The sequence below is a fragment of the Trichosurus vulpecula genome, chromosome 2 (genome assembly GCF_011100635.1).
Source record: "Trichosurus vulpecula isolate mTriVul1 chromosome 2, mTriVul1.pri, whole genome shotgun sequence".
Taxonomy (NCBI): domain Eukaryota; kingdom Metazoa; phylum Chordata; class Mammalia; order Diprotodontia; family Phalangeridae; genus Trichosurus; species Trichosurus vulpecula.
In genome coordinates this window covers 257,556,339-257,570,875 of record NC_050574.1, presented here as the reverse complement: position 1 = coordinate 257,570,875, position 14,537 = coordinate 257,556,339, and the positions used below count along the sequence as shown (strand labels likewise).

General features: G+C 36.9%; 1 pseudogene; it reads left to right on the top strand.

Moving 5' to 3' along the window:
* LOC118836958 overlaps positions 1-13,731 on the top strand; it is a 29,704-nt pseudogene extending 15,973 nt beyond the window's left edge.
* Positions 13,732-14,537: the final 806 nt, after the last annotated feature.

Genomic DNA, 14,537 nt, shown 5'->3' with positions numbered 1-14,537 from the left:
AGATATCTATAATCATACTCATATACAGACATGTACATTCATATACATCTATGTAAGACTATGCTATACTTATTTGTCCTCTGTTTCTTTGAGGGTGGATCGTGTCTTCCTTTATTTTCCTTTTATTTTTCAAGTCTTTTCATATTTTTCTAAGTCCATCAACTTGTTGTTTTCTATACTACAGCAATGTTCCAACCTTATACTGTCTAGTTGTGTTAAATAGTCCAAAACAATATTGATTAATATGGCTGACATATAACATAGTCTCGCTATTTTTCTCTTTTCATTAAATCTATTTTAGCTTTAACTTGCAGTCTTTTAATGTAGCTGCTGCTAGGCGTTGTGTGATTCTATTTGTGTTGTATGTTTCTAATTGTGGCTCTGCCATATTTGAATTATTTTTTTTTCTTGTTGCTTGTAATATTTTCTTTTTGAGCAGGGGGTTTTGGAATCTAGCTATGATATTCCTGTAGGTTTTCCTTGTAGACTCTCTTTCAGGTGATCAGTGGATTTTTTTCTATTTCCACTTTCCCCTCTTGTTCTAACATGTCAAGACAATTTTCTTCAATTATTTCTTGTATCATTGCATCAAGATTCTTTTTTTGATCATAGCTTTCAGGTAGTCCTAATATTCTTATGTTTCTCTTCTTGATCTGTTCTCCAGATCAGTTTTTTTTCTCATGAGATGTTTCATTTTCCCTTCTATTTTTTCATTCTTTATATTTTATTTTGTTATTTCTTGGTCTCATAACTTTGCTGGCTTCCCTTTGCTGAATTCTAATTTTCAAGGAGTCATTTTCTTCCTCAAGATTCTATATCTCCTTTTTCAGTTGGTTGACTTTCTTTTCATAATCTTCTTATTTTTCTTGGACTGTTCTTATTTTTAAAAACATTTTCCTCAATCTTTCTCATTTTATTTTTAAATTATTTTAAAAGTTCTATAAATTATTTTTGCACAGATTACCACTTGATGTTACTCTTTGGGGTAGGAGAGGCTTTTTTCTCATTTCAGTTTATTTATTTATTTTAGTTTTCAACATTCACTTCCACAAGATTTTGAGTTCCAAATTTTCTCCCCATCTCTCCCCTCCCCCCACCCCATGATGGCATGCATTCTGATTACCCCTTCCCCCACTTTGCTCTCCCTTCTATCACCCCCTTTCTCTTATCCCTTTCCCCTTCTATTTTCCTGTAGGGTAAGATAGATTTCTATGCCCCATTGCTGGTGTATCTTATTTCCCAATTGCATGTAAATTTTTTTTAACATTTGTTTTTTGAAACTTTGAGTTCCAAATTCTCTCGCTTCTTCCCTCCTCACCCACTCTCATTGAGAAGGCAAGCAATTCCATATAGGTTTACATGTGTAATCATGCAAAACACTTCCATAATAGTCATGTTGTGAAAGATTAACTATATTTCCCTCCATCCTATCTTGACCCCCTCTCTGTTTATTCTATTCTTTCCTTTGACCCTGTCCCTCCTCAAAAGTGATTTCTGATTACCTCCTCCCATCAATTTGCCCTTCCTTCTATTACTCCCCCCTCTCTTATACCCTTCCCCCCTACTTTCCTGTAGGGTAAGATGGATTTCCATGCCCAAATGAGTGTGTATTTCATTCCCCTCTTAAGCCAAAACTGATGACAGTAAAGTTTACTCATTCTCTCTTACCTCCCCCCTCTTCCCTCCAGTGTAAAAGTTTTTTCTTGCCTCTTTTATGTGAGATAATTTACCCCATTCTACCTCTCCCTTTCTCCTTTCCCCAGTCTATTCCTTTCTTACCCCTTAATTTTATTTTTTAGATATTATCTTACCCTGTGCCCTCTGCCTTTATATATTCCTTCCACCTACCCTAATAATGAGAAAGGTCTTATGAGTTACAAATGTAGGAATGTAAACAGTTCAACTTCAGTAAGTCCCTTGTGGTTTCCCTTTCCTGTCTACCTTTTTATGCTTCTTTTGAGTCTTGTTTTTGAATATCAAATTTTCTATTTACCTCTGGTCTTTTCATCAAGTATACTTGAAAGTTCTCTATCTTGTTGAATATCCATTTTTCCCCCTGAAGGATTATACTCATTTTTTTTTCTGGATAGGTGATTGTCAGTTGTAATCCTATTTCCTTTACCCTCCAGAATATCATATTCTAAGCCCTCTTATTCCCTAATGTAGAAGCTGCTAAATCTTGTGTTATCCTGATTGTGTTTCCACAATACTTGAATTGTTTCTTTTTGGCTGCTTGTAATATTTTCTCCTTGACCTGGGAACTCTAGAATTTGGCTGTGATATTCCTGACAGTTTACCTTTTAGGATCTCTGTCAGGAGGGGATAAATTTTTAAATTATCTCTCCAAGATCTATTTTCCAGGTCAGTTGTTTTTGCAATGAGACATTTCACACTGTCTTCCATTTTTTCATTCTTGTAGTTTTGTTTTATAATTTCTTGATTTCTCATAGCTTCCATTTCTCATTAGCTTCCATTTGTTTCATCCTAATTTTTAAGGAATTATTTTCTTCAGTGAGCTTTTGGACTTCCTTTTCTATTTGGCCAATTCTGCTTTTTAAGGCATTCTTCTTCTCATTGGCTTTTGGACCTCTTTTGCCATTTGGTCTAGTATATTTTTTAAGGTGTTATTTTCTTCAATATTTTTTGGGATCTTCTTTGGCAAGCTGTTGACTCATTTTTCATGATTTTCTTGCATCACTTTCATTTCTCTTCCCAATTTTTCCTCTACTTCTCTTACTTGATTTTCAAAATCTTTTTTGAGTTCTTCCATGGCCTGTGACCAATTAATATTTTTTCTTGGAGGCTTTGGATGTAGGAGCTTTGACTTTGTTGTCTCCTTCTGAGTGTATGTTTTGATCTTCCTTTCACCAAAGTGAGATTCTATTGTCTGAGATTTTTCCACTGTTTGCTCATTTTCTGAGCCAATTACTTGACTTTTTAACTCTTTGCTAAGGTAGGGCTCTGCTTCTAGTGTGGAAGGTGTACTGTCCCAAGTTTTGGGGGTTTTGTGCAGATGTTTTCAGAGATATTTCCTGGGACCTGTAAGTTTTTACTTCTTCCAAGGTGGTATGATTGAAGGGGAGGTGTTTGCTCTTCTCCTGGCCTGCCCTCTGTTCTATGAGTGACTATGGGCACTCTTTTCTGCCCTGGAACAGTGAGGAGGGTTCCCTCTCCACTGCTGCCAGAAGCTCTGCTATGCCAGTGCTCCTCCTAGCTGTAGGACTGCCACCCAGGACTGCAACCCAGATCTGAGTATGTGCAAACCAACAGAATCCTGCCTCAGTGCCAGAAAAAAGATCCCTGTAGTCTCCTTCTGATCAGTTGTTTGATCCCCTCACTGTCTCTGGACTGAGAGCTCTGGAAGCAGCTGCTGCCACCACTGCCCTAGGGCTACACTAAGGCTGGGGCTGGTTCATGACCAGGTCTGACAAACATTTCCAACTGACCTTCTAAGTTGTCTTTGGCATTTGTGAGTTGAGAAGTCTGCAAACTGTCTCAGCTACCAGTGATTCAGTTCCCTGAGGCCTGCTCTGGGTTTCCTGGGGCCTGGTCTGTGTCAGCGCCCATGCTGGACTGTGCCTCTTTCCCAGCTAGGCACCACACACCTTTTCCATCGACCATCGGGGTTGTTTTGGGCTGGAAATTTGTTTCATTCTCTTTTTGCGGGTTCTGTTGCTCAAGAATTTGTTTAGAATAGTTTTTTACAGGTATTTGGAGGGTTTTTGGGGAGAGCTCAAGTGATTCCCTGCTTTTACTTCACCATCTTGACTCCCCCCAGGAGAGGCTTTTTTGCTTCAGTATCTTCCTTTGAAGATCAACTCTAGTCTTCTGTATTCCCATAGTAACTTTATATGGTTGGGTTCTTTCTCCTTTGCCTGCTCATTTTTAAAAAAATTTATAGGAGCTTGCTATTGTAATCACTTCTAGTCCTGAACTATGGGGTATGGTGTCTCAGATCCTCCTTTAGTTCTACCCTCTGGCCTGGAACTTAAAGCAAGAATTCTGCCCTCCTATTAGTGCTCACAGATAGCAGTATCCCTGTCCCATTGCTTCTACACTCACTGGGTGTATGCTGGTTCTTTCTTGCCCAGGGCTGTGTCTTGGCAGCGCGGCTGGACCTAGTGTCTCCTATCAGCTGAGGTTCCCTCAATCTTTCCCTGCCTGACTCCCAACACTGTACGAGAAGTGAAAATTCCTGTGGCTGGTGCTGAGGCTGGTGCTACGCCCCAACCCAGCTAGCCCCCAGGCTCCTGACTTGCTGTTTCATTGGAACTAGCCTGGAAGTGTTTTCACTTCACAGGTTGTAGTTTGTCCTGGAAGAGAAACATGACATTAGTGAGGCAAGACTTGCAATTGGCTTTGATTTGAGTGAAGAAGGGTTGTGCAAAGTCACCAGCTTCACTTTCTCCTCCAGAGCCATCTGGGTCCAGTGGCCAGGTATTGATCAGGATGACTGCGGATGGCCGAGGTGATGGCAGTGGGAGACCTTGGCCCTTTTAAGCTAAGGCCTTTTCAGGTTCTCACTTTGAGTGAGGCAAAGCCCATTCAGTGAGTAGGCCTCTGTAAGAAGTGCATCAAGGGATGGCTCCTTTAATTGAAAAAAAAATCAAACTGGGAGGGGAAGACCTCAGGGTTGCTGACCAAAAGAGAATCAGTTACTATTTACTTTCACTCTGAGACACAAGGGCCCCAAAATAACCATTAAGTGGTGTTTGGGTAAGGACCTGTTGTGCAATCCAGGGACCAAGTCTTGAATCTTTTTTGGTTGTCCCAAGAGGACACTGTTCCACCCCAACTCTTGTTTATTTTTGCCATTCTATGTTTACCTTGAAGTGCTATTTTGTCTTATTTGTGGAGGGAATCTGGAGAACTTGGAATTTTCTGACCTACTTTGTCATCTTCCCAGAATCTTCTCCATAAAGGCAACTTCAAACATTTTATTATGTAAAGGAACATTTCTCTGGGTTGGGAGTCAGAACTTCTAAATTCCAAACCAATTTATAGTTGAGTTAAAAGATCTGATTACAAGTCTCAGAGCTATAAATCAATCAGTCAACATGTATTTGCTGAGCAGCTTCTATGAACCAGCCTCTGGGGTAAGTGGTATAGGAGGTACAGAGAAAACTAAGACATAGTCCCTGCACTAAAGATTCTTGAAAAGACAAGATTAACACACCAGAAATAATAAGACAGCATCATAAGGCACCATATAATTAAGTTCTAAGTGGTATGTACAAAAATTTAGTGGAATAGGAGTTCAAAGAGGGAGAGATCACTGTGGATGGAATATTTATGGATGGCTTAATGAAGAAGATGGGACTTGAATGGGGCTTTGATGGATAGTTGTGATGAATAGGCAGGGAGGAGAGAAGAGGACATCTACAGCTGGGAGAGCATCTTGAGTGAATAAATTAGCATGGTATGCATAGGGAGAAGAAAGTGAAACATGCTGGACTAATGGTAAGACTCATTAAAAAGTGGTGGGAAATAAGGATGGTTAAATAGGGTTGGGCTTTGACAGCAGAGGAGCTTAGAATTAATGCCATAGGTAATGGGGAACCATTGTAAGAGCTTGAGCATGAAATTGATATGATCAATTGATTTGAGTGGTATCAAGAAAAGATTAGATTGGAGGATGGATTTTAAGGGATGGAGAAAATCATTTATGGGACTGTTGCATATTTGGAGGGGTGTAAGGACATGCTTAAGGCATCACTAGTAATAATATTAAGAGCATAGACCTAAAAATCTATTACAGATTAGAAGCTACTTACAAGGAGGAATTAATTCATTCTTTGAATTTGCACCCTCAGTAATTAAAAAAGTACCATACTTGTAGTAGTACTTAATAAATGCTTATTGGTTGATTGAGAATTGATGAGAGGAGTGAGACCAAAAGTTTTGGTCTGGGAGATTGGAATATTTGGTGCGCTTTTAACAGCAATGGAAAGTTGGGAAAGGGAGCCAATTTGGGAGTAGGAAAGATGATGGTTACTCATTTTATAGAAGCCAAAAAGAATTGGTTTTATATGTAGTTTCAAAAAAAACCAAACTATTTCAGATTTTCCAGAATGATTCCTGGTTTCTACATCTTTGTGTGGATCTTGTTAGACACGTGGGGGAAGTGCCATTCTTTTGGTTTCAGCCACTATTTCTGGGCTCTTTAAAGTCAGTTTCAATGACTGTTTTAGAGGGAGGGAAAACAGCAGATGGCAGGTACCGCATCAGTTTCAATCGAGACGATGGCTCAAAAAGGTCCTGGACAACTGTAAAACCAACTACCCGGGAAAACAACCAATCTCACCCCAATCTCTCCTACTCTCTAGTAGATTGTTTTTGGTGAATTTCCTCTATCTTTTCTTTCATTACGCTGCCTCAGAAAATTTAAGCGTGAGCTCCTGAGGTGAATTCAACATTCAGCTTGGTTCTCAGTCCTTCTTTGTATTGGAGGAATTTCTTCACCAGAACTCTTACCTGGTCGTAGCAGTGAAGCATTGAAGCCCAAAAGATCAAATGAGAAAACATATATAAAGTGCGTTGCAATCTTTAAAGCCCGATGTGGATGCTGACTATTATTACTATTGCTATTATTATTATACTCTGTTAATAAGTTGGATAAAGCAGCTCTAGCTATCCTTAGAAATGGAAAGCTAAACTGATTGGAGCTGTCAATTCTTTTCTGAAAATGTGTCTATTCAAAAGGTTACTGATGTAAAAGAAGTCGCTCGATTCTCCCTTTTTGCCCATTCATCTTCTTCTGACACAGTTGATAGACTGTTGGACCTAGAGTCACGGATACCTGATTTCAAATCCTGCCTTAGACACTAGCTCTGTGACCCTGGGCAAATCACTTAACCTTTGTTCAAGCTTATTTTCCTTACCTGTAAGATGGGTAAGATGGGGTCATAATGGCAGTCTAATAGAGCACGTGCACACACAAATGCATATACACACATATGTGTATATAAACATATACATATGTAATATATGTATATATTGTTCTTTAATATTATATGTACTTCATTGAAAATCTTAAAAGTACTATAAAATGTTAGTTATTATTTCAATAATATACACATGTCCTAGATATTTAAAAATTTTTAGTCTAATAAAGTTATTAGAGAGTAGGTCTTCATCTTCCATTTTCTCTCATCTCATTCACTTCTTAATCCTTTGTAGTATGGTTTCTGACCTCATCACTAAAATGAAATTGCTCCCACCAAAGTTATGAGTGGTCTCTTAAATGAGAAATCTGATGGACTCTTAGCCTCCATACTTCTTGTGACCTATTTTTATCATTTGGCACTGTTGACATTCTCTTCTCTGGGATATTTTCTCTCCTCTCTCCTTGACTAGATAATTATCTATCTTCCACTTCAAAACTGTAAACATACCCCAAGTCCTAAGTAATCTTCTTTTCTATCTTTATATTTTCCCTCCTAGTTATCTTATCAGCATCCATGAGTTCTATTATCTATATATCTATATAGTTCTATATAGTGACTCCAAGATCTAGAGATCAGTTCCTAGGTCCATTCTTCAGCTCTAGTCCTACAATACCACTTTCCTATTGGATATTTCCAATTGGATGTTCTGCAGGCATAATAAGCTCAACATGTGTAAAACAGAAATTCCTTGTGAACTTCCCTATTTCTGTTAAGGGTACCACCATCCTTCACCCAAGTTTTCAATCTCAGTGTCATCCTTATAATTTTCCTTCTCCCCACCTATCCATTCATTTGCCAAGTCTTATTCCTAACTCCACAGTATCTTTTGCACATGACAGAAGGCTGTGCAAGGTCACCAGCCTCACTTTCTCCTCCAGAGCCATCTGGGTCTAGTGGCCTGATATTCATCAGGATGACTAGAGATGGCCCAGGATGCAATGGGAGACCCTGGCCCTTTTAGGCTAAGGCCTTTTCTTGTACTCAGAGTGAGGTAACGCCTATTCAGTGAATAGGCCTCTTTAAGAAATGAGTCTAGGGATGGTCCCTTTAATTAGAAAAAAAGAAAAAAAATATCAAGCTGGAAGGGAAGACTCTCAGAGTTGCTGTTTCAAAGAGAAACAGTTACCATTGACATTCACTGAAATCAAAGTCAACTGCAAGTAATGTCATCATTTCCATGATGTCATGGTCCTCTTTGAAAATGAAGGACAAACACACAGTCTTTTGCATGTGACTCCTCACTATACCCATGGCTTTAACCTTACTTTATTTAGGTCCTCATCACCTCTCTCCTGGTGTATTGCAAAAGCCTCCTACTTAGTCTCCCTGCCTGAACTCTCCCTTCTCCACTCCATCCTCCATTCCAAAGCAATATTCCTAAAGCAGAGACTTATCAAACACTGGCTACACCACTTGGAATGCCATGGAACCAGACTGAAATGTAATTGGGAAATATTTAACAAAATAAATATAGAATAAATGTAGATAACATTATATTTTAATATTACATTTTATAATATTTAATGTAAATTAATATGTAGTCCACAGTGTTCCTTATGTATGGATTAGTGGATCCTGTTTCTATTTGAATTTGATACCACTGTCCTAAAGTTCAAGTCTGATCCCTGCTCAAGAAGCCCTAGTGGCTTCCTATTGCCTCTGGAATAAAATACAAACTCCTCTGTTTGGCATTTAAAATTGCTCATAATTTGGCTCCAATCCATCACTCTAGGCTTATTACACATTATTCTGTATATGGCTTTTATATTCCAAGTTATTTATTTGTTGTCTCCTTCATCAGAATGTACACTCTTTGAAGGCAAGCACTATATATATCCTCAATGCATGGCACTGTATCTGGCACATAGTAAGCACTTTCACATTTGTTGATTGGCTGACCTATGTGACCTTGGGCAACTTACCTTCTCTGGAGCTCATTTTCCTCATCTGTAAAATGAGGAGATTATGATGCCCTCTAAGGTCTTTTCCAGAGCCAAACATATGATTCACTACGATTAAAAGAAATTCTGTTATCTCCTTATGTCTTTGTACCAATTAAGAACACCACTGTCTCAGGTACTGAATGGTACATACTTGGAATAATGGGCATCTTGTAAATAATTGAATTATATTCATTTTACAAAGACTCATGATATAATTTGATGTTGAAAGTTAATCCAGAAGTAGACAGAGCTTAGAAAACATATTTGAACTGACAGAACCATAATGTTTTCTAAGGTGGTAGCCTGCCAGGTTTTTTTAATGTTCTGTGCCAGGTACTGTAGCACTTTGGTGACTAGCCACTAGAGCTGGAAAAATCAGGCTGTCAATTTTCTTATTGACAATGGCATAATTTATTTTCTTAGTAAACTCAATTAGTGTTATAGCAATAGATGAGAAGAAGTTCTCAAACTCATTCCAGCCCATAAAAGAATTAGTTGCCCTATAATTGCGTAGTGGAAAGCAAGGAAGTACTCTCCTAATCTTAAAAGCACCATCCAATGCTTAGTTACATGGTTATTTGGTGTTAAATGAGGGCTATTTTTCTGACAGGAAATTGCTTATAATAATTTAATTCAGCTAGAGTATCTAGGTTCACCTAGAGTTTGTGAAATAAATGTCAAGAGCTTGAGAAATTTATATGGCTTGTCACTTTGTTTAATGTATCTTCAGGCTCTGCTAAGAGTCAATGACTTCCTGAGGCAGTCTTATTCAATTCCCTTTACAGGATCAGTTTGAAGTCTGCTTCAACATTTTGATAGACACAGTGTAATATGTTTTCTTTGTCATTTCCAGAAATTAGCCTGTTCTCACAGAGTTAGGTGTAGGGGTCTGTCATTTGAGTCAAAAAGACCTGAATTTAAGTTCTTCCTTTGACATATGCTATCAGTGTGACTATGGGAAAGTCACAACCTCCTGTTGTCACAATCGGCTCATTAAGACTATAAATTAAAGAAGGAAGAAAGAAGGAAACAAATGTTTAATAAATGCCTACAATATGGCAGGTGCTTGACAAATAATATCTCATTTGATCCTCCAACAACTCTTAGAGGTAGGGGCTATTAACATTAATTTGAAATTAATTATTACTGTTAATTAGAAAATCCAAAGCAAAGCCAGGATAGTAAAGGGCAATACACTATGGAATAAGGTTAAGGTCTTGATGGAAGCCATTTCTTCTAACTTCTCCCATGTGGTATAGTAGAAGGAGAGTTGGGTCTGGAGTTAGGGAGACCTGAAAATGAATTCTTGCTCTGATGTTTATGAGTTGATTGGGCAAATCACTTAACCGTTTTAATAGTGCCTTGGTTTCCTCCTGTGTAAAGTGTGTTTGTGTGAGAAGTTTATAATAATTGCACTGGCTAAACAACAAAATTTATGTGAGTTGAATCCTAAATAAACTTTAAAGTTCTATATAAACATAAAGTATTGTTCTTACCCACAGCACTACTAAGCCAGGGCATTCAAAGAATAAGTAAGAAGATTCTTATTTCATTTATTTAACTACCTTTTTTTTCTTCCTCTCTCAAGGATAGATGTTGGGCTAGAAATTTTCCAAAAGTTGTATAAGGTTAATTTTATAGGCTAGCTTTGAGAAAGAACTAGTCAGGTTTATACTCTATGTTTATACATAAGATATATTTTTGCATGGTTAGAGATGTAAAATAATCTTGTGCCCACAGATTCCATGTTGAATCATGCTTATATCCCTAGTATGAATCCAACTTGGTCATAATAAGTTATCTTCTGAATATATTGCTGTAATCTACATGCAAGGATTTTATTTAAGATTTTTTTGCATCTATATTCATTAAAATTAAATCTACAATCACCTTTTTCTGTTTTCTTTCTCTCTGGTTTGAAAATCATTATTTGCGATATAAAAAAAGTTTTGTAGAATGCCTTTCTTATCTATTTTTCAAAATAATTTTTTTAGGGTAGATATTAGTTGTCATTTAGATGTGAATATTTCTAGATTTTTTTTTCCTTTTGTTCAGTTCTTTCTGAGATCAGGTTGTACAGCTTGGCAAATCTCCACAGCCTTTGAAAACACAGGTCACCTCCATGTCATGAAGAGAAAATGGAAGGGATTAAGTGGAGGTTTCCGTATATGTTTTTTTAAAGACTAAAAATAATCATATAAAAATTCATCCATCCATCCATCTATCTATCCATTTCATTGTTGTCTCCCTCCATAGAATGGAAGTTCCTTTAGGTCAATGGTTGTTTCACCTCTATCTTTGTATCTACAGTGCCTAGTACAGACATTTAGTAGGCACTTGACAAATGTTTGCTGATTGATTGACTCAACAAATATTTGAGTATCTACTAATCATAAGACATGGTGGTAAAGGAATGATTACACCCAGCTTCTATAGTCTAGGAGCTATTGATCTAGTTGGGTAGTTAAGATGAACACCCAAAGAATACAGTACAAATCACTATATATCATGTCATTGTTACAGATACTTCTGATTGGCATTCAGCAGCAGCAAAAGAGATCATTTTCCATTGTGGTACTCAAGGAAGGCTCCATGAAGAAGGCAGGCACTGATCTGGGCTTTGAAATATTAATCATATTTTGATGGGTAAAAATGGGGGCCATAAGAGGCTATTTCAGGCCTCAGGGATTTTGTAATAGTGAAATATTACTAAATGGATTGTCAACAAATCTGGGAATATTAAAGTTATTTTCCTTATATATACACACTTTTGTGTTTTGTACCAGATGAACCTATTTTTGGCTAGATAGAGTAATTCATTCATGGGACCATCTATCACAGTGGATAAAGTGTTTGACCATGAGTCAGGAGGTTCTAAGTTCCAGTCCTGCCTCAGACACTTAATAGCCATATGACTCTGGACAAGTCAATTAATCTTTCTAAACCATAGTTTCCTTATATGTAATGTGGAGATAATAATAGATCTACCTCCCAGAATTATTGTGAGGATAAAATAGGATTATATTTGTAAAACACTTTGTGAATGCTAAAACACTATATAAGTGTTAATTGTGATGATGATGATGATGAAGGATGATAAAATTACACATCCAATATCAAAGTAAAGAATACATTTCTATAATCTCAGATTTATTCATTTTATATAAGTAAGGACATAAAGAAATCAAGAGGGAAGAAAAAAGAGATAAATAGAAATTCTTGTTCAAAATAGACCTAGTAGAAAATGAATTTTAATTATGTCTCAATATGTAAACATTGATAAACTATTCATTGTTGAAAAGTCACTAACTTAAGAAGCTAAATTGTGTCTGTATATGCTTTATATCTAAATCTATAAATGCTTTTAAAAAGTCTTATATGCAAGTGATATTTTTAAAAATTTGGAATCCCTTGTCTACCCGCATTTTAAAGCATTTAAAAATAGAAACAATCCATCTGATTTATTCTAGAAGTCTTTAAAACAAGATGGAGACCACTTATCTGTGGATTTGGGGGAAATTCTCAAAAGTAGAATGATAGATTCTGTGTTAGCCTAATTTATTACTAATGCTGATTGCTTCAAACTCCTGTAATGAGTTATTCTCATTTTAAAATAATTACTATACATACCTTATCTTACTTATCTTTAAATGCTGCTATTTTAAATATTTGACAGATAACTATTTTGTTTAATTTGTTCTTATAATTTTATTTTCTAACGTTTAGCCACAGCTGACTTGAATGACAGTAAGTAGTCAAAGGATTAATCTTAAAGAAAAATCAATAAATTTATTGAAATTGACAATACCATAGTAGAAACTACAAGTTCTCCCTCTCCTTCTCTCCACCACCCTTCATGTTTACAAGTCAAATCAAATAGTGAAGTAATATCAGTCCAAAGAATTCTGTGAATAGATCATAGAACTAACTGGAAAATATGTAGTGGCAGAGAGGAACTCATTCCCCAGCTTTGGGCCATCTTATACCCACTCTTTGCCTATGACTCTTTCACCTGTCCCCTCTGTAAACATGATGGAACAGGCCATCTTCACCAAGGAATTCCAAGACTAGTGGCCCCCATTGAGAGAACCAAACTACTATTGTAAATAGCATGCAGGTACACAAATTGCTGCTGCTAAGCAGTACTAAAGCAGAAAGGATTATATAGTCTGAATCCCACAGGAACAGAATCCCTTCTGGTGGAGTAATTGCAAATATCATCAGATATTTCCCCACCCAGGTCCTTAACTTTGCCTTTAAGGATAAGTGTAAGCAGGTGTTTTGAGGAGGAGTTTAAGAAATATTTTGCTGGTAATCTTGTCTCTGGTAGTACAGCTGGAGTCACTTCCCTCTGCTTTGTCTACCCCTTGGATTTTGGAGAACCTACTTGGCAGCTGATGTTGGGAAATCTGGCCTGAGAGAGTTCAAAGCCATGGGAAAGTGCTTTGTTAAAAACTCCAAGTCTAATTCAATTTGTGGCTTGTCTCAAAGTTTCAATGTCTCAGTACAGGGTATTATTATATATGGAGCAGCCTACTTTGAAATCTATGATACAGAAAAAAGATATGCTCCCAAATCCCAAGGACAACCATATTGTGATAAGTTGGTTAATTGCACATACAGTGCCTGCTGATCTCTTATCCCTTTGATAAGGTAAGGTGGTAAATGATGCAGTCTGAGCACAAAGGCGTTGATATTGAGTATACTGGGATGATTGAGTGATGGATGAAGATCACCAAAGATATGCATAGCAAAGCTTTCTTTAAGGTGCCTGGTCCAATGTCCTTAGAGGCATGGGTGAAGTTTTGTGCTTGTCCTGTATGATGAAGAAAGTAATCTAAGAACATACTAACTAAAAATTCAAATGATGAATATAGATCGAGATTATGTAGCCATAGTTAGCATTTTCAACTTTTGACCTTTAAGAAATTCCTATTGTTTTTATCCAGTTCATAGCATGTTTAGAGAGGAGTCAGGAAAACTTCCTAGAAAAAGAGACTCATTTATTGTGATCCATTATTCATTCAATGCAGCTGATGATTCAATATATTGATTTTATTGGTTTGGGGAAAACAGTAGTTACTGTTGGTCCAAGAAGACAGATCAACTTCTACCGTTTAGTTTAAATGGTGTTTTGTAGGACCGTAAATTTGTTGTTAAGTATTTAGTTAAAAAAAAATCACATCTCCAACTTGTAATTAAGCATGATATATACTATTTTGCACAACTGGAAAAAAAGAAAATACTATGTAGCACATAATTATTACAGGGATTAAGATATATAGTAGCTGACATTTATATAGTGCTTTAAGGCTTGCAAAGCCCTTTGCATATGTTATCATTTCTGATGCAGCAACCCTGTGAAATAAATATTATTATTATCCCAATCTTACAGAAGAAGAAACTAGGTTGAGGAAAGTTAAGTGCTTTGCTTAGGGTCACAAAATTGAGTATCTGAAGCAGGATTTAAATTTGTCATCCTTACTCCAGGTCCAACTATCTACTATGACATATTGCCTTTCATATACCTAGGGTCAAACCTTGTCCTGTGAAGTGCAACAAACTAGACACAACAGTAATCTATTAAAACACAGTTTTATGACAGATGAGTCATCTCCCTTCTCTACCCTACCCCCAACTCTTTGAA